The following is a 19624-nucleotide window of genomic DNA, read 5'->3' as shown; positions in this document are numbered from 1 at the left end:
CAAGGCAGGACTAGACGCCTCGATTCGTGCGCCCAAAGGTGGCATGTCACGCCTCCTTAAGTAATCCTTTGCGACACAGGATTCCTATTGAAAACAGATCTCGACCACTCCTCTTCGCCGGTCGAATCGAGTGGTTTAGATCGCACATTCGCAAGACAAGCTAGCATGGACGTGAACACCGGCGGGCCACCTCCATGCTGGACCAATCGGTCCCTCCAAAATCGTCCCCTAAGCTCAAATTCGATTGAGCTGAAAGTGGGTGCTTGCACACCTCCCAAACCCTAATCCAACGGTCGCAAGCCATCTCATCCGTCCAACTTCGCTAGCTTGGACGGACGGCCTAGAATAGGAGCTAGGCGACCAGTGAGGCATCACCATGATCACCGTGCGCCACTCTTTCCTGTAGAGTGATCGTCCAAGGCATGACTCGCCCATGCAGCCTCCAAACGGTCACTCGAACATGGTTGGACGTGATGCTGTTTTAAGACGCTTAATTCGTGACTTACTCCGTTAAGCTTTAAAACAGCGATGCTTCATGCATATTGAATATATTCGATGCATAACATGCGTAGAATACACACGATATTTTATGAATATCGACTTTCCAAATAACTTAGTTATTTAACCTAGCACCGTATGCTACCTTTTGTGGGTCCCACGATCCACACACTCGAGACATTAATCGTGTCACAAACTGGGGGATACTTACTGGGGTATTGGTCTGGCGGTTTACAGTGTGCAGCGTGCAACGCGCCATCACAAGAACGTGTCAGGAAGACATGGACGGTTAGTGATGATGGGAGAAGTGGGATTATACCTGATCGTGTGACAATCACTAGCACGACTCCACTACTCCATTTCCTCCACTTCCCATGAGAGATGTGGGTTAGGCTCAATAACTTGTATAAATAGGTTCTCCTCCCTATTTCCAAAAGAAGGAGAAACCAAGTGTTAATACAACGTATTGAAACACACAGAGCTGATTGCTTACATCCTGCAAGCCAGTTCGGTATTCTGATACAAGTCATAAGCATCCAACACCTTCACAATCTCAACACCTTCTTCGCTTCCCTCCCTAAGATCAACCCCATCTCCTTCACTTTGTGACCGAAGCAAGTCTGGAACAGCCATTTCTTGGTTTAGGCCAGAATTGTACAGATTGATCTCTCGAATCAGAAAGCACTCCCGTGCAGTACATTTGTTTAGGGTTTAGATTCATTTCTCATCCACACACACCCCAAAATTACCAAAAACAACAGAAATAGTTTTCACCCATAAACAGACAGATATATAAATATTAGAGCATTGCTCTATTGAACCCACCAAGCGTTGGTATGTCAAGGTATGGTTGTCATATTTTAGTATCAAAACTCATAAGTCACTTGATTAGATTACTAGAGTCAACTTCGTTAGGTTAGACTAGGATGTCTAGAAATGTTGAGACGTACAAGTATTACTCTGAATACCTGAAGATTCCAAAGACGTATCGACATCAACGATGACACCATCCTTCCACTTGAGGTTAGTAATACATGACTTGACTTGATTCCATTTACATATCGTAATCTTTCAAGTCGTTTCTGATTGAAAACATAACACGCGAAGTTATATATGAAATTCTATTATAATAGACTTGATCATCATATTGTGATCAAAGTGTCAAGAAACAATATATCAATAGTGATAAGTGTTTTACATTGGTATATTGAATTACTAAGTATAATACTTATCTTTTGAACTTTGTAACTGCGACATCGACATAATTTTTGTAACTCGTGACTATATTATATAGTGAATATAGGTTTGATTTCACACCTAAAAAACCATGTTTAATTATACGAGTTTAAGAAAGTAGACATACGAACTTGTTTCGTAGTTGAAAGGAGATCAAAAGGATTGAAGGTCCGGTTTTCATTGAAGATATTAAGGTTGTACATATACTAACCTTTATAGAGAATCAAGGTAGAAACGATCTTAGATTATGTTGGGAATCAAGGTAGAACCGATCCCTACCTATATTGGAAGTCAAGGTAGAACCGATCTAACTTATTTTTGGAGTCATGGTAGAACCGATCCCAATGGGCAAAACCGATTTATTTAAGTCACGTGCACTTTAGGGTTTGTGTGATTTGGAAATTGGGTTTGCAAAATAGGAAAGTTCAAGATGTATCCAACACCTTCACAATCTCAACACATTCTTCGCTTCCCTCCCTAAGATCAACCCCATCTCCTTCACTAAGCAAGTCTGGAACGACCATTTCTTGGTTTAGGCCAGAATTGTACAGATTGATCTCTCGAATCAGAAATCACTCCCGTGCAGTGCATTTGTTTAGGGTTTAGATTCATTTCTCATCCACACACACCCCAAAATTACCAAAAACAGCAGAAATAGTTTTCACCCATAAACAATTGGCGACCACAGTGGGAGATTAATCTCTCGGTTGTGAAGTCAATTTCTTCAATACCCAATTCCATTTGGCTGATTTCAAAATGGTCGGTCTTAGGGATACCGCAACAGCTTCAGATCCTGGTCGAAGTTCCTCCAACGGTATATCTGATGGTGTGGACGGAAGAATCTCAACATTGATCGAGTTAGCACGGGTGCAGGAGGTTCACACGAAGAACATGAACCTGATCAAAGAAACGATAAACGGCATACTCGATCTCCTGATCAAGATGACGTCAGAGATGAGCGGTCCTATCATGGAGACTTCGACACTGGGGACTGATCATCCTCAAATCAACAGTTTCACTATGAACCGGAGGCCAGTGGATCAGGAAGCAGCTTCTCTAGTGGAAAGTTTGTGTGAACTTTTGCACCTCTTGAAGAATCAGCGGGCGGAGACGTTTGCTGCAATCAACCAGATAGCCTTGGACGTGCATTTAACTCCCTTGCGCCCATAAGTCTCAAACACAGCAGAGACGTCTGTGAACAATGTTACATTTACAGAGGAAGACATGATGGCGGAGGAGGGCCACAACCGGGATCTACAAGTTACTGCGCGCATCAAGGATTCAGAGTTCAAGCGGGCCCTCATCGACACAGGAGCATCTTCGAACGTGATTACTCTCAAAACACTCAAGACAGCCAAGGTTCGCTCAAGCAAGATCGTGCGACGACCTACCACGATGACGGACTTTGAAGGAAATCAAACTAACACATACAGGTACGTCAATCTGAATTTTTCTGTAGGACCCGTTCAGTCGAAGGTGAAGTTTGAAGTTATAGAGAAAGAGCCATACTACCATATGATACTGGGGAGGCCATGGCTTCATGTCAATCCGATTGTCCCTTCGACATATCACCAATACCTGAAGACTATACTGAATAAAGAAGTCGTTCGTATTCCTGCATCACTGTCTCCTTACGCACTTATATGTGGAATGGAGTTATTCGAACCAAGAGAGACCCCGCGGGAGGAATCATACAAAGTTCATTGCATCCCACTCCCCACGTGGGCGTCGATCTAGGAAGAGGACCGGCTTGCATTAAGGGTCGACACCCACGATGCATCTTTGATAACAAGGCGTTCTCCTTCATCTAGTGAAGCAGTGACCCACATTCACACGAAGAGCGGGAGAACTTTCGTGGCGAGCCGTGATCAGAAAGGGAAAACTATATACCGCCTCCCCTGTTAGCAATTAGCAGGGGAGACTGATACCCAGTCTCTCCGCCCAATAAAATGTTACCAAAACGGCGAGCCACAGGAAGAGGTGTTGGATGCTCCCCGACAGCTTCAAGACGGCACCAACTCCACAACCGACGATCTCAAAATCGTTAACATCGGGAATGAAGAATCTCCCAGGCCTATCTCCATCAGCTCGACTTTGTCCACGGATGAGCGAATGAAGCTTGTGCAACTTCCCAAAGAATACCAAGACATATTCGCTTTGGACGTATGACGAAATGCCTGGTTTGGATCAAGGTGGACCCATCCAAGACCCATCATCTACATGTCATACCTGGATCCAAGCCGATCAAGCAGTCTCCGAGGAAATTCAGGCACGAGGTAGAAGATCAAATCAAGGCTGAGATTCAGAAGATGCTAGCTGCTGGCTTTATTAAACCCATCCACCATCCGACCTGGTTGGCTAATGTGGTTCCATTAAAGAAGAAAAACGGACAGATCTGGTGCTGTGTGGATTTCAGGGACTTAAACAAGTGCTGCCCCAAGGACGATTTTCCTCTACCTAACATTGACATGTTGGTAGACGCCACCAGTGGGCATGGCATGTTTTCCTTCATGGATGGATACAACGGCTACAATCAGATAAGGATGTATGAGCATGACGCAAGTAAGACAACTTTTCGAACTCCTCTCGGAAATTTTTGCTATACTGTTATGCCTTTCGGTTTGAAGAACGCCGGTGCAACACATCAACGCGCTATGACGGCAATCTTCCATGACATGATGCATAAACAAGTTGAAGATTATGTGGATGACATAGTAGTCAAATCAAAAGCTCGGGCAGATCACACAGGAGTCCTGCGACAAGTGTTCGAGAGATGCCGCGAATACAAATTGAAGATGAATCCTTTGAAATGCGTTTTTGGCGTTTCTTCAGGGAAATTTCTAGGATTCCAGGTGACCGCCGAGGGGATCAAGGTGGACCCATCCAAGACTCAAGCTATCCTCACGATGCCGCCACCACGAACTGTGAAAGAACTCCAAAGCTTCATGGGCAAGGTGAACTGCATTCGACGTTTTCTACCTGGCCTAGCCCAGCTTGTCGCTTCATTCACTCCCTTGCTGAAGAAAGGAGCAAGCTTCATCTGGACCGATGTACAACAAGAAGCGTTTCGAAAGATTCAGCGAATATATTCATCTCCAACTATCATGAAGTCTCCATCCCAAGGAAGGCTGCCATGTCTCTACACCGCTTTCAGTGATACTGCCGTCGGCGCCTTGCTCGCTCAAGAAGATAACAAGGGAGTCGAACGTTCTATATACTACTTCAACCGAATATTGAGAGATGTTGAACTCAGATATCCCAGAGCGGAGAAGGCATGCTTGGCACTGATTCATTTCACTCATAAGTTCAGGCACCTGCTGTCCAACAAGGTGATACTCATATCTACATCTGATCCTGCGAAGTTTCTGCTTTCGAAACCAGTCTTGATGGGAAGATCGTCTAAGTGGCTTCTCCAAATGTCGGAGTTAGACATAACATGTACATCACTTAGAGTCATTAAGGGACAAGCAGTTGCATATTTGCTAGCAGCGTTCCCAGGAGAAGGCACTACTGCATTACGTGAAGACCTTCCTGAAGAATTTCCAGACATCTACGTTGTCGAAGAAGAAGCCTGGTTGTTATATTTCGACGGTTCTGCCACTCCTAGCAACAACACCGGAGGACCAGGCATAGTCCTCGTATCTCTGACCGAAGAAGTCTTTTCACACTCCTTCAAGATGGATTTTCAATGCACTAACAATTCAGCAAAATATGAAGCCTTCCTCATAGGGACTGTTATTAGCCAAGCAAGCAGGGGCCACGCGTCTTGAAATAAGAGGTGATTCTAAACTACTGGTTAATCAGATGAATGGAGTATATGCATTGAAGGAAGTAAACCTAGCTCCGTATCGATCCGAAGCACAGAGGTTACTAAACTACTTTGCCGATGCAACCATAACTCATGTCGGCCGCAGCAAAAATAGACACGCCGATTATTTAGCAACGCTGGCTTCTAAACTACAGTTCGAAAGTATAGAAGAAACCCTGACAGTGAAGAGAAGAACGGTAGAATCAACGTGGCTTTCACAATACAAAGACACTGGAACCTGCTACTGGCGGACTCCGATCATCCAGGAGCTTAGCAGCTCGCTTTCTCAAGGAAAGGTTAGCCTTAAAACCTTGCAAAGCTTCTTCATGCTCCATGGTATGTTATATCATCGAAACCCGGACGGTTCCATATCAAGATGTCTCGGAGATGATGAAGCACAGCTACAGCTTAACCGTGTTCACAACAAAATTTGTGGACAAACATTGGTGGTAAGCTCTATCGACGTCTTCAACGCTTAGGTTATTATTGGCCAGAAATGGAGACACAATCTAGGCTACTCCAAAAGTCTTGTTCGAACTGTCAAGCGCCGCCACACCAACTGGAGGTTTGCAGCATAAGTCATGTCGGGGACTGGAGAGAGCCGTATATTAGCTATCTCCGCGATGGAGTAATTACCGCTAATCCAAAGGAGGCTGTCAAGGTGAAGAAAAGGTCGAAACGGTTCGTATTTCACGAAGGGGTCCTGTATCGCAAGAGCTTTGGAGGCGATCTGTTACGATGCTTGGCTGAGGAGGAAATTCCAACCATGTTAAAAGAGATGCATGAAGGGGAGCATCAAGGGAAGAAGAAATTGTTTCTCCAGATACACGAGAAATATTATTGGCCAACCATGGAGGACGACACAGCTGCCTTTGTCCAAAACTGCCACAAGTGTCAAATTCATGGGAACCTTGTTCACGCACCTTCCACTCCTTTACACTCGATAAGCAGTCCATTGTCGTTTTATAGCTGGGGACTTGACATTGTTGGGAAGATCAATCCGTCATCATCAAAACAGCATGAGTATATCATAACCGCAACGGAGTGCTTCACCAAATGGGTTGAAGTTATTCCCCTACGGGGGACTACAGGGGCGACGGTTGCAGCCTTCATTAAGGAGTACATCATCTGTCGCTTTGGCGTGCCTAAACATATTATCATTGATAACGACACCCCTTCGCCAACAAAAAGGTACGAGAGTTGCTTGAAGAATATGGAATTAAACAGGTCTTCTCCACCATCTATTATCCTCAAGGGAACGGACAGGCCGAGAGCACCAACAAAACGTTAATCTGGATTCTCAGTCGGACAGTACACGACAATCCCAGAGAGTGGCATGAACAACTGCCAATGACGCTATGGTCGTATCGTACGGCACCTAGAATTTCCATTGGGGTTTCCCAATACTCACTTGTTTATGGTGCGGATGCTATTCTCCTAGCATAAATCAAGATCCCATCATCCAGGATTGCAGCAGCAAGTGGGGTCCACTGGAATGAGTCTGAAGCATCTAACTCCAGAATCGCCGAGTTAGATACTCTGGATTTCACGAGAAGAAAGGCAAAGGAACGTGCTCAGGTGTACAGAAGTAGAATCTCCATAGCATATGATAAAACTGTGAAACCAAAGGTTTTTAAAGTAGGATATCTAGTCTTGAAGACGGCCAAGCACATCCAACAAGACATGTCTGCACCAAATTTCTCTCTGAAATGGGAAGGTCCCTAGGTGATTACCAAGGCTTACAGTACTGGCTACTACAAGATCATCAAGGTGGATGGAGGAAAGTTAGAAGCAGTCATCAACGGAAAATGGCTCAAGGCATACCATGCTTGATCATTGTCCCGCAACTGTTCCATGACATGACAATACATGCATTTTCATTACATATTTGAATTATCGATTTATTCAGAAAATATTAATGGAAAAACTTCATTCATCTACCGAAAGGCCAATAAAATTCATTTCTCAGTGCAATTACTAGCTCAGGAATGTTCAAAAAAAATGATGAGAATGACATTAACAATAAGGAGGCGCAACTTATAAGAGGCCATCCAGCAGATTGTAGTCTCTTGAAAGGATCATCTTCAACCTAGTTTGATACCTCTCCGTTCTGTTACTCAAGCTTCGGACCGCCTGCTCCACCTTCTCTGATTCGGAAGCCAGGGTCTTATCCTCCTCCAAGATAGCTTTCGCAGCGGGAACTACATTCACGAGGATACCATCCCGATCAACTTTAATGATGTCAAGACGCTGCCGCAACCAGTCCACGTTGAACTCCATGGATTCGCAGGTAGATATCATGTTCTCTCACTTTTCAAGGTTTGATTCAACAACGTTGCGGATAGAGACATCCTCCATCTCAGCAATCATGGGAAGAAGGCAGTTTACCGTAGTGACCAAAGCAGACGAACAGTGCCGGAACACATTCCTGGTTGCGATGTGGCCATACTTTCTCCACACCTTTGTGTATAAGGGCACAAACTCTTTTTGCACTAAGAATCCACCAACAGCCCTGTAGCTGGAAGATAGGCATTTCATGCGAATATCGAATAAGAGGACCGCGTTGGGGTATTCATAAGATAAGATACCCAGATCAGCATCTTCAAGGTCCGCTGGCGTAGGCGTGTTGGAATTTTAAGGAAGAGGACTAGTTAAAATCCATCGTCGTCGATGACCGTCACGCATGTTCCAGAAGGGTATCTCTGCAAAAAAGGAGGATTATTCGCCATGAAGCAAGAATAACTGTGCAGAAAAGGAAAGAAAAAAGGAAACGAACCGGTATAATCTTCTTAACTCGAAGAACACGAGCAGGAGGTTCATCACGAGGCTCAGGACCACATTGAGACACGGATCGTGCACGCTTAACAGAAGATCCTGGATGATATGAAGAAGACGATCTGCTACTGTTTGACATGATGGAGTTTCTGCAAGAAAATCCTATCTTAAAACGTAAAGATGGTTTAAGATCCCTGCACATACATATATGTCAAGAAAAACTCTAAAAGAAGACTAGAGCGGCTACGGCGGAGTATACCCGATGGACAAGGTTTTAACACCAACCAAGTCACGCTATCTTTCAAACCCTAATTAAGATCGGAAAAGACCGTTGAGGAGGAACGACTCAACCAACTCTGGGATGTTTTGGGCATAAGACAGTCTTCTCTCACGCGGTAAATATGTATTTACTTTAGCTTGGTCATTTCGATATGTAAATTATCACCATCTCATGCCTACCCCACAACGATGTAATCATTATGTGCTAGACATGGGACTTAATGTTGATGGTGGATTTTCGTTTAAGGCTAAAATTGTAAAAGCCGAATTTAATAGGCTGACATCCTGTAAAGGATAAGGCCATTTGAGTGATGAATACTTCTTCATTTTATTAATTCACCTAGAATGGAGCATGTGGCAACAATCCCTGTGAATTAAATACACCCAGAACGGAGCATGTAGCAACAATCCCGATTTTCTATGGATTTATAGCATTATTAATTAATGCTTTATTAGCCTTGTATTTCCTGTGTTGTTCCCGGGAACCCTCACTGTTGATGCGGCATGAGGCCTGAGTGTTGCTCATAACAGAGTAACACGAATCTCCGAGTGTCAATAGTGAGGCATGCACGAAATTCCCTTACAGGTTATCTCTCGGTGTGCTATACTAGCCTAATTGAGTAAAGTCTCTCAGTGTGTTATACTAGCCCGATTGAGCATTCCTCTCCGTGTGTTATACTTTCCCGATTGAGTATAATCTGGACTGCCCGTGCTAGTCTCAGAAATAATCATGACCACGCAGGTTGGACGCATGATTCGATAGCCTAGACGATCCTCAGTAGGAGCAGGCTATCACCACAATGACCACCAGCGGGCCCGGTTATGCCCTGGCTGGTCGAACGCATGCCTTACCCCCAAATAGCCGCCAAACGCCAGCCTTGAAGAGGATGGTCGAGCAGGCATGGAGTGGCTAGCATGCACAAGACTGTCAAAAAATGGTCTCAAAATAAGTCGCGACCGTCCAACTTCGCAGGCACGGTTGGACGGCTTGGATTGTCCCGCGATCAATTGGTGAAGTGTTGGCACACCCATTGGCGGTCCCACCTACCTGATCGGTTCTCCCACAACCAAGCTATGGAGCAATACACGATTGCCCAAACATGGCTGGAGTGATGCTTTAGGAAACCGTAGAAATCCAAATTGATCACGACCATCCAACTTCGCAAGCATGGTTGGATGGCTTAAATCACACCCAGGACCGTTGGTCAGGTATCACCATGTTCACCACCGGCCAGTCCATACAATGAGCATAACATGCAAATTCGTCCGGCCAAAGTAGCATGCGCGCGACCAACATAAAACCCTAATTAGGGTTTGCGGCATATTACATGTGTCGTAAATCGATCACGAGCGTCCATCTTCGCCATCCTGGATGAAGGGTGCAGGAATAGACTAAGGAGTCCCAGAGAGTATCTACATGATTACCGTGGGCCCGTCTACCTCTATGTCCGACCGACCAAAGCAAGGTAGGACCAGACGCCTCGATTCGTGCACCCAAAGGTGGCATGTCACGCCTCCTCAAGGAATCCTCTGTGACACATGATTCATATTGAAAACAGATCTCGACCACTCCTCTTCGCCGGTCGAATCGAGTGGTTTAGATCGCACATTCGCGAGACAAGCTAGCATGGACGTGAGCACCGGAGGGCCACCTCCGTGCAGGACCAACCGGTCCCTCCAAAATCGTCCCCTAAGCTCAAATTCAATTGATCTGAAAGTGGGTGCTTGCGCACCTCCCAAACCCTAATCCAACTGTCGCAAGCCATCTCGTCCGTCCAACTTCGCTAGCTTGGACAGACGGCCTAGGATAGGAGTTAGGCGACCAGTGAGGCATCACCATGATCACCGTCTGCCACTCTTCCCTGTAGAGTGATCGGCAAAGGCATGACTCGCCCATGCAGCGTCCAAACGGTCACTCGAACATGGCTGGACGAGAAACTCTGTTATAGCCATTTCTGTACATTCAATGTACTCTACGGATAGAGGAATACATAGAGTTGAACAGAGTAAAATAAGAAATTGATGCTGTTTTAAGACGCTTAATTCGTGACTTACTCCGTTAAGCTTTAAAACAGCGATGCTTCATGCATAGAATACACACGATATTTTATGAATATCGACTTTCCAAATAACTTAGTTATTTAACCTAGCACCGTATGCTACCTTTTGTGGGTCCCACAGTCCACACACTCGAGACATTAATCGTGTCACAAACTGGGGGATACTTACTGGGGTATTGGTCTGGCGGTTTACAGTGTGCAGCGTGGAACGCGCCATCACAAGAACGTGTCAGGAAGACATGGACGGTTAGTGATGATGGGAGAAGTGGGCTTATACCTGATCGTGTGACAATCACTAGCACGACTCCACTACTCCATTTCCTCCACTTCCCATGAGAGATGTGGGTTAGGCTCAATGACTTGTATAAATAGGTTCTCCTCCCTATTTCCAAAAGAAGGAGAAACCAAGTGTTAATACAACGTATTCAAACACACAGAGCTGATTGCTTACATCCTGCAAGCCAGTTCGGTATTCTGATACAAGTCATAAGCATCCAACACCTTCACAATCTCAACAACTTCTTCGCTTCCCTCCCTAAGATCAACCCCATCTCCTTCACTTTGTGACCGAAGCAAGTCTGGAACAACCATTTCTTGGTTTAGGCCAGAATTGTACAGATTGATCTCTCGAATCAGAAAGCACTCCCGTGCAGTACATTTGTTTAGGGTTTAGATTCATTTCTCATCCACACACACCCCAAAATTACCAAAAACAGCAGAAATAGTTTTCACCCATAAACAGACAGATATATAAATATTAGAGCATTGCTCGGTTGAACCCACCAAGCGTTGGTATGTTAAGGTATGGTTGTCATATTTTAGTATCAAAACTCATAAGTCACTTGATTAGATTACTAGAGTCAACTTCGTTAGGTTAGACTAGGATGTTTAGAAATGTTGAGACATACAAGTATTACTCTGAAGACCTGAAGATTCCAAAGACGTATCGACATCAACGATGACACCATCCTTCCACTTGAGGTTAGTAATACATGACTTGACTTGATTCCATTTACATATCGTAATCTTTCAAGTCGTTTCTGATTGAAAACATAACACGCGAAGTTATATATGAAATTCTATTATAATAGACTTGATCATCATATTGTGATCAAAGTGTCAAGGAACAATATATCAATAGTGATAAGTGCTTTATATTGGTATATTGAATTACTAAGTATAATACTTATCTTTTGAACTTTGTAACTGCGACATCGACATAATTTTTGTAACTCGTGACTAGATTATATAGTGAATATAGGTTTGATTTCACACCTAGAAAACCATGTTTAATTATACGAGTTTAAGAAAGTAGACATACGAACTTGTTTCGTAGTTGAAAGGAAATCAAAAGGATTGAAGGTCCGGTTTTCATTGAAGATCTTAAGGTTGTACATATCCTAACATTTATAGAGAATCAAGGTAGAAACGATCCTAGATTATGTTTGGAATCAAGGTAGAACCGATCCCTACCTATATTGGAAGTCAAGGTAGAACCGACCTAACTTATTTTTGGAGTCATGGTAGAACCGATCCCAATGGGAAAAACCGATTTATTTAAGTCACGTGCACTTTAGGGTTTGTGTGATTTGGAAATTGGGTTTGCAAAATAGGAAAGTTCAAGATGTCGACATAATGAGTAATTTGAACATGTGCGGAAATCTTATTTCCTAATTGTTCAAAGATATTTGTTGATACTCAACGTGAGATTCCAAACCGAAATAATAACGAATCTTTTTGGGATTTTCGAAATTAATATGTTTTGCTTTACCAGAAATCAAAACATCTCTAGAAATATATATTAGTTAACTTCTAGTTATTACTGAGTTGTCCATGAAGATTTCGGTTATACAGTTGGCAATTGGTTGGAATTAGACAAAACTGAATTTAGATGCTTTATTGTGTATCTTAAAAATATATTAAGTTATGGAAATTCCTCGGTGTCCAAACTACCTTTGTCTATAAAATGGTGAAGTTTGTTCTTCTTATAGCCTGTTTGGATAGCACATCAGAAGTAGATTTTCAACTTCTAGAAGTCGAAAAATCAGAAGTCAGTTTGGCTGTCAAATTTCAAAACGACTTGTAAAGGTCAAAAAATTAACTTTTTGTGAAGCAAAATAGATTTGATTCTGACTTCTAATTCTGTAAAAGCAAAAGTCATAAGCAGATTTGTATCCAAACGCATTATTACAAACTTATCCAGAGTCACGAAAACTTCATCTTTGTTGTTTATGGTGTAGTCGACTAATAGTGCTCTCGTAATACTATCTTGGAGATGAGAGTAACCTAATTAGGAAAAATCTCTTACGTCTAGTAGTTTAAAGACTTCTTTGGGATCAAGAAGCATCTACTAGTACCGTTGGTGGAAACTAGAATTGCAAGGTTATTTTAGTTTTCAATTATTGATTTGATTGACTAACGGTTGTTAGCTCTTGATTGCATCTAGTTTGATTATTTTTGAGAGCCTTCTCTTCTAACATAATTCACTCAAACTAGATCAAGAAATTAACGTTGACTTGTGATCATCCATAACAGAATCCGTTATGTACGTGATCGATCATAAGTCAGGAACCAAGGTTGTTATTGTGCAGGTACAGAAGACTATTGAAGATTGAAGACAAAAATATTTTTCTTATTGGTTTCATATATTTGTGATTTTCTTCGTGCACTAACTTGATCGGCTGGGATCCAACTAGATCTAGTTTATCTTTTGATATACTTGTTATTTCTAGTCGTATTTAGATCGACAAGCTATTATCTAGTGGTACTCTTCATTATCAGAATCTGGTAATTTTGTTTGACTCGATCTGGTTAACTTGTTTAATCCAGATCTTGGAATATCTAAACCCAACAAAGGAGTTTAATTGATTTTAAACAGAAAATCCTTTGTCACACTCAACATAAATATCTCTGATCAATTTTCAGAGATAAGAGAGTGGTTACCAAACATATTAGTCTTTTACTATTTGGAAGACGATCGAAAGGGTTGAGTGCTTAAAGTCTTCAGAGAGATCGAAGAAACTTAAGATAGTGGACTCTATCTTAGTATTCACGTGCGTCGGCTAGATTGGTTGTAGGCGCAGGGATACTGAGAAAACTAGGTAACTATGGGTAGTTTACTTGGTCTCAACTATACGAAGTTGGTAGTGTCTTTGTATAGAGGATTAATTCTGAGAGTATTCAAAACTGGACTAGGTCCTAGGGTTTTTCTGCGTTTGCGTCTTTTTCGTTAATAAAATCTTGTTGTGTGATTTTACTTTACTTTTCGCATTATAATTAAAGTAAAGTAACGTGTACGTTAATCCCAAACACTTGGGTTGATCCCTATAGTTTAAGGTTCGGTTTCGAACTAAAAACTATATACCAAGTGTATACCTTGTGTTTGTTATCTTATTGACAGTTTTTGTCTACAGTAGATCACGCAAGGTATACGACTTATAGGTTGATATCGAAAAGATTGTGGGATACTTTTTACCCTCGTTATTTCAATAAATTCTTCTTTGTTTTATTTGGATTGTTCTTGTGAGGTGCTTAGTGATATAAAATTCTCTTTGATAAGGGTTTAAGTATTTCGGATCCGTGAGGTTTGCTAGAGTTTCTATTATAAACATATTACCAAACCTTTATTGAAACATATCGAAATGGAAATCAATAGGCTATCTGTTAGAGGCAGATTAGTTAATAGTCTTCTAAAGAGAACTTGTGTGTTGCTAGAAGACTTACAAGAGAAACTTCTAAAGAGTTTTGAGATTCTGCTAGAATTTTTACAGGTGATTGAATACCATTGAATTCAAGAAATTCCCTGAGTATACTTTGTCTCTACATCTAGTCCGAAGATTGATAGTTGGCAAGAGGTGTAACGGCTTAAATCAGTTTATGTTCAATCGACTAAGTTCTGGGGTTTTTCTATAAAATCGTAGTTCCTAATTAACAAAATCTATGGTGTCTTGTGTTATTTCTTTTCCGCATTATATTGTTTATCTTTATAATACGAATATCACAAGAAGCACGTAATCAATCTAGATAGTCTTCGAGCCCTAATTGATTGAGATCCTTCAAGACTTGTTCTTGTTGAATTCGGATCTTATATAATTCAGGTACATACTAGATTGATCTTGGGTATTGATTTTTGAGATCTTCCAAGAACTCTTCTACACAATCAGGTATGAGGACCTTTGGTCTCTACATATTGATTGTGGAAGAAAAAGAGAGAAACCATATTTATAATCAAGTACATGGATATTTTCTGTAGATCTACTTGTCGATTGTATTAGGTTTTGTCGTATAAGTTTCCGAACGAAAAAGTTGGTGGTGTACTTAATACCCTCTCTTTTTTGTTATTGATATTTATAATGTGGGAGATTCAGTGTTTGATGCGTGTTGAAAATGCAAGGGTACAACAACCACACCCAACAATTAGTTTGGAAATCTGAGAGGACTTACTCCAATACACTTTCTAGAGAATCAACTAGACAGTCAGACTCAACCTAGATTAAAGTATATCAAAGAGTTTAATATCTCTAACTCTTAATTCAATCCGCAATCAGCAAATAGAAATTTGCGAGCCTGATTGAATACAAGAGGAATTACTTGAATGGTATCAAAGACCAATGTTCAAGTGTCAATCAATGTAAATAAATAACCAAAGGTTGGATATTCTAATTGATTGATCTTAACGCACAACCTGTGATATTTCAATTATATAAAAAAATATAACGCGGAATAGAAATAACACAGACACCAGAATTTTTTTAACGAGAAAACCGCAAATGCAGAAAAACCCCGGGACCCATTCCAGATTAAACACCACACTGTATTAAGCCGCTACAGACACTAGCCTTCTACCAATTAACTTCGGACTGGACTGTAGTTGAACCCTAATAAATCTATCACTGATTGAAGGTACAGTTGCGCTCCTTACGTCTCTGATGCCAGCAGGATACTACGCACTTGATTCCCTTAGCTGATCTCACCCACAACTAAGAGTTGCTACGACCCAAAGTCGAAGACTTGATAGACAAATCTGTCTCACACAGAAAAGTCTACAGGATTGAATAAATCTGTCTCCCACAGAAATAGCCAAGAGTTTTTGTTCCGTCTTTTGATAAATCAAGGTTAACAAGAACCAATTGATAAACCCGGACTTATATTCCCGAAGAACAACCTAGTATTATCAATCACCTCAGAATAAACTTAATCGACTAGCGAAACAAGTTATTTCCGAATCACAAACGATGAGACGAAGTTTGTTTGTGATTACTTTTCTATCTTGCCTATTGGAGATATAAAATCTCGAGCCAATTATTCCAATTGCACTCAACACGATAGAAACAACAAGATCGGATCACGCAACTACAAAAATAATAGTTGGGTCTGGCTTCACAATCCCAATGAAGTCTTCAAGTCATTAACCTACAGGGTCTCGAGAAGAAACCTAAGGTTAAAGGAGAATCGACTCTAGTTATGCAACTAGTAACACACAGAAGGTGTGGGGATTACCTTTCCCAGTAGCTAGAGTTCTCCTTTATATAGTTTTCAAATTAGGGTTTGCAATCCAAGTTACCTTGGTAACAAAGCATTCAATATTCAACATTAGATGAAAAACCTGATTTAACCAAGCTAATATCTTTCAACCGTTAGATCGAACTTAGCTTGTTACACACAAATGAAATGTACCCTCATTTAGGTTTATGTAGCCGTACCTAAACGTGTACACAAAGTTGGTTCACAAATAGTTAACCAAGGTTATCCATATGATTACTCTCATATCAACCTTATTCATCTTAACCATAACTAGTTCAAATGATTCAAATAAAACTAGTTAAGAGTTGTTCAATTGTTTAGAAACACAATTGAAATCAAATCGGTTTGATTCACTTGAATCAACCATGAACATTATAGCCACGGTTTGCAAAGATTTCATTGCTTATGATTTAAATGTTTATGTTCATGGACTTGACCGATTTGACAAAATAACCAGCTTAAGTATGCGTACGGGTATGCGTACTTAAGCAACCGGTTTTGAGTTTGTGAAGTTTCCAAACTCAACAGAAATTTTCGGTTCAAAAACTTCCGCCAGTATACGTACGGGTACGCATACTTAAGGTGACTGGTTTGTGAGTTTTTCCAAAACCAAACTCAGAAGAAATTCTCGGTTTGAGAACTTCCGCCTGTATGCGTACGAGTACGCATACTTAACCTGTCTCCTTTACCAAATCCGTATACACACATATGCATACTCTTGGCTTCCGGTTTATGAACTTATACACTAATGTGCGAACACACTATATATGTTTATATCCAAAGATGGTTACATCATCAACTCTTTATTTCAATCATTGAAACATTCTTTTATAATGTTAATAGCCATTTTCACACACTATCAACATGAATGCAATTTTCAAGATATTGAAATAGTCATTATTGAAACCTTCCAAGTCTTACACCAAATGATTGTATCACACAAACCATGTAAGATGTTACTCGACAATTTTCTCATGATATAAGATGAACTTGGTCGAAGGGAAATCTTACACAACACATATTTCGAGAAATATATAAGCGAGATATACTCAGCTCGAAATCTCAAATGTGTATAGAGAAAACTATATAGTAACACGACTTATGTCTCAATATAGGAGATTGTAGAAATAGACTTTCCAAGTGATATATAAGTTCAAGTCTCCACATACCTTTTGTCGAAGAAGTTCCACAAGCTCCCCTTAGTAGTTCTTCGTCTTCAAGAGATGAACGTCGACAGATTTAAGCTCAACTACACTATTTATGTCCTAGTCCGAGACATCTACAAATAGGCTGGAAATCAAGACTTATAGTTTGATCACTAATACTGACAAACATGCTTGAGATAGCAACGCATGCGAGTTTGACCGAGCAATGCTCTAACAATCTCCCCCTTTGTCAATTTTAGTGACAAAACTATTAATATATATGGATTACAAAAAAGATAAAAAAAAGCTTCTTATCCACATGCTTGATCTCCTTGGCATCTTCAACGCGACTCGAAATCTTCGTCACTTCTAAGTACTCCATGATCCTAAAGGTTGTAAGTTCAGCATCACAGTTGTTGAAGATCCGTAGATATAACAATGAGAAAACAAAATATTCTCGATCATTGTTATACGGTGTCATAGTATTATCATACAACATCAAAGTTCAATTGTATCACAACCTTGACAATAGCACTATGGTGATATGCATCACTCCCCCTTAGTCAATACATATCTCAACATGAAAACCACTCCCCCTTACATAATGATTCGTAAACCATATGTATTTGTAGTGTGAACTGCACATTAATTCTCCCCCTTTTCGTCAACAAAATTGGCAAAGATACGAAAATTAGTGGGATCCTAATGAAATTTCCACGGAGATACATCATGACCAAAAGGTGTATTAACATACCAACAAATTTAGATGCAATCATAAATCCGAAGCTAAATGCATTCATCAAGGAGTTAATGAAGATACAAGATAACCCCTAAATATTCCACAGCCGCACTCCCCACAAAGATTTGGCAATTAAGCACAAGTTCAAAATGAACTCTTCCCCATAAGATGTCATCTCCAAAGGAACAACAAAGGCGACCTTACTTTCACAAGAAAAGAAGGATTTCTTTTGGATAAACAAATCACATGAAAACATGAATTTGTATCCATAAAAATCAATTGAAATAACCACAAGGGAACCCATAGTTAGTTCAATCAAAAGATAACAATCAAATTAACCACAAGAGAACCCATGATTAATTCAATTGGAATACACAACCAAATTAATTACTAAAAATGATCCATTTAATTGGTCATGCTCGACATAAGCGAACTTACGGAGCAAAAACTAAATAACCAAAAGAGAATGATTAATTTAGTTTACCATGTTCGACATAGGGAACCTCACGGAGCAACAACTAAGTTAATCATAAGAAAATAATCAACTCAGTCGATTGTGATCAACATAAGAAATCTTATGGAACAACACAGTATATGCACAAAGATTGTGGATCGAAGATCGACCAAATACTGTGGAATAGTCAAGGATTCATTCTATTTTGCATCACTATTTGCATAATGACATATAATAGACTTAATCCTTGTAAAAAAAAGTTTTATCCTTTCTTCCATCAAAATATGACATAAAAGGCTTTAACTTTTGTAATGTCAAAAGTTCATTTTATCTTCCATGAACACATTCATATCGACATAATATAGATAACTTTTGAACAAGTATGGGACAGTCACAGGTTCACGGACGTAAACAACATATCCCATAACAATTTGCAATATATAAAATCATAAAGATTAAAATTGCAAAAATCATCTTCCAAGAAATACTTTAGAATTTAAATAAATAAATCTAAAAACAATGAAGATGAAAATCGTTGGACATAGCTATGTGTACTGACAATAATGGCTATTCCAAACCCTAGTTATTCTTCTAAAAACATAAAAAGAAGATTTACTAGACATTGAGACCTCTGAAGAATTCTTTATCGTACCCGAACTCCTTGTTGTCAACAGCCATAGAAACATAGGGTTCATGGAGAAAGGAGTCAATTACAACAAACCTTCTAGGTTGATGATGTCGAACCAGGGCCTTCTGAATTTCAAGAGTTCTCATAACAAAAGCCTTTATTTTCTTAATCTCATTCCTTGCTTCTTTCAACTCTTCAAGAACATCAGAAAACTTCTGAGAATTTGAAGGAACAACTCTTGGCTTCCTCACATTTCTTCTTTTTCTTTTCAAAGTCGGAGGAAACTGAGATTTTTCTTTTTCCTTTATGATTGATGGCTTAACAATCATATTAACATCTTTTTCATCAGAACTCATGATGCTTGGAGTCTCCGTACGTGTATGGGTTTGTGAGAGGAAATCACACTATAAACTCAACAGGCAGTCTTAAGATGAAAAGAGTTTTCAGAGAAGGAAAAAGGAATGCAGGTTTATGGATGC

The sequence above is a fragment of the Papaver somniferum genome, chromosome 10 (assembly GCF_003573695.1).
Source record: "Papaver somniferum cultivar HN1 chromosome 10, ASM357369v1, whole genome shotgun sequence".
Taxonomy (NCBI): Eukaryota; Viridiplantae; Streptophyta; class Magnoliopsida; order Ranunculales; family Papaveraceae; genus Papaver; species Papaver somniferum.
This window is presented reverse-complemented; position numbering follows the sequence as displayed.